This window comes from Polistes fuscatus, unplaced genomic scaffold (assembly GCF_010416935.1).
Source record: "Polistes fuscatus isolate 324 unplaced genomic scaffold, CU_Pfus_HIC Scaffold19, whole genome shotgun sequence".
Taxonomy (NCBI): domain Eukaryota; kingdom Metazoa; phylum Arthropoda; class Insecta; order Hymenoptera; family Vespidae; genus Polistes; species Polistes fuscatus.
In genome coordinates, this window is record NW_025113095.1 from 3,602,058 (window position 1) to 3,604,400 (window position 2,343).

The window sequence follows — 2,343 nt, forward strand, 5'->3', positions numbered from 1 at the left end:
TTAACTGGGGCGCAATCAGATTGATTAATAAATTCGTATATCTTCTAATACTATTTAAATTTCGGATCGCTAAAGGGGGGTAATGGTCACCCCATTGAAATACAAAATTAATGCATCCTGCAAGCGGTAGATTTAAAAGGGCTTTGGAATAAATAAAACACGGAAGGGTCAAGCAATTCCCCCTATCTTTTATATTATTATTTTAACAAGGAGACACTCGTTGGACAAATTTTAAGTTAAAAATATTACTGTCTGTTTATATATATATATATGTAAAATATATTTAATTATATTAAATTTTATTATTAATAATTAAAAATCAATTCGAAAGGTTTATCTTAACCGCGAGAATAAAAAAAAAAATATAATTGCACGGTGTTAATTCTACTAATAATCTAATTGCAAGTCAAAATATTATGCAAAATTATTTGATAATTTATCTTATAATATTAAATATAAAATATAATCTCGTATATAAAACTTGATTATTAATAAAATCTAATTATCTGCACATATTATAATAATTTTTCTATACATTTAATTAGATATTATGTTTCCTTTTATAATTTTCACGTATCGATTAAACGACAAATTGATAAATATGAGAAATCGTATTAGAAATTTCAATAAAATTACGGACATAGAAGAGGATATGTTAATTCTAGTCAATCTATCATCGAAATATAAATTAGGATCTTAAATAGATCGATCGATCGATCGATTATCTTGTTCGATAGATTTAGTAAAGTGTCGTATAACATACAAACAAACCATTCGTCTTGTTCAAGTACCAACCTTGTTTTCACGATCAATCCTAAATACCATTTTTATAATTAAAATAAGATAAAATAACTCGAGAGAGGGATTTATTATCACTAATCGGAGATTAGATATAAATCATATAAAATATTATTATAATAAGATAAGAGGATACGCGTAAAAAAAATGAAATAACAAAAAAATTAACGAACGAATCCGATCGATTCGAATTATTTAACGATTAGATTACAAATTATATATATTTTTCTCGATTGAAATAGGTATCGTTTTGACGTATAATATTTAACAAAAAAAAAATTAAATTTTATTCATTCTCAAACATTTCTACATTATTTTTAATTATATCAACGAAATGTACATTTTAATTCTCTCTTCTTTTATATTTTTGTTTTATTAAAACTATCACCAATCAAATCGTAGAATTTAACTGACGGAAAAATATAGACGATTTTGAAAAAAAAAATATCTTCCAGAGAAAATAAACCAAAACCATTTTTACAATGCACACTTGTATAATTTGTATAATATTGTAATATTATACAAATATTTACATATATCAAAAATATATTGACAATATTATATATCTTGTACGTGCGCTAATACGTAGAAAAATTGAAATAGGTATCTTTTTGACTTATGATATTTAACAAAAAAAAATTAAATTTTATTCATTCTCAAACATTTCCATATTATTTTTAATTATATCAACGAAATGTACATTTTAATTCTCTCTTCTTTTATATTTTTGTTTTATTAAAAATATCACCAATAAAATCGTAGAATTTAACTGACGGAAAAATATAGAAGATTTTGAAAAAAAAAACATCTTCCAAAGAAAATAAACCTAAACTATTTTTACAATGCACACTTGTATAATTTGTATAATATTGTATAAAATTTTATTATAATATTAATTTAATTATAATTTGTATAAAATCTTTACATATATCAAAAATACATTGACAATATTATATATCTTGTACGTGCACTAATACGTTGAAAAATTTACGAAAAATATAACGTCAAGGTTGAAACCAGAAAAAAGAAGAAAATAGGAAAAAAGAGAACACGTAAGTTTGCTGTTAAAAAATTGACAGTAACAGAGAATTGTATTTCCTTTCCCATCTCTTTTTAATCTGAACAGACAACAACGCTAACCCCTCTAACACCACCCCTCGGTTTCCATCCCCCTTTTTTACGTTACGTCTAGAAAATCAATAAAGCGAAGCAAGCAAGCAAGCAAGCACGAGACTCGGAATGAATTCATTGATGAACTTGCGCACGTGGGTTTTATATGAAAATACTGCATGCCAATACTGCATTGTTACATACTAATTCAATTCTCTGCTTGATATTTAATAAAATTTATACATCACTTTGATAAACATAGTTTCGTTTAATTTAACGATGCAATTGATATATGAATATAAATATTATAAACAAATAACAAAATGTATTGCAAATGAATTAATATGATTAAATTTACGTGCACGTTTCAAAGCAAAATAATCGATGTATTTTAAAATGATTAGGTGTGTGTGTGTGTGTGTGTGTTCGCGTGCG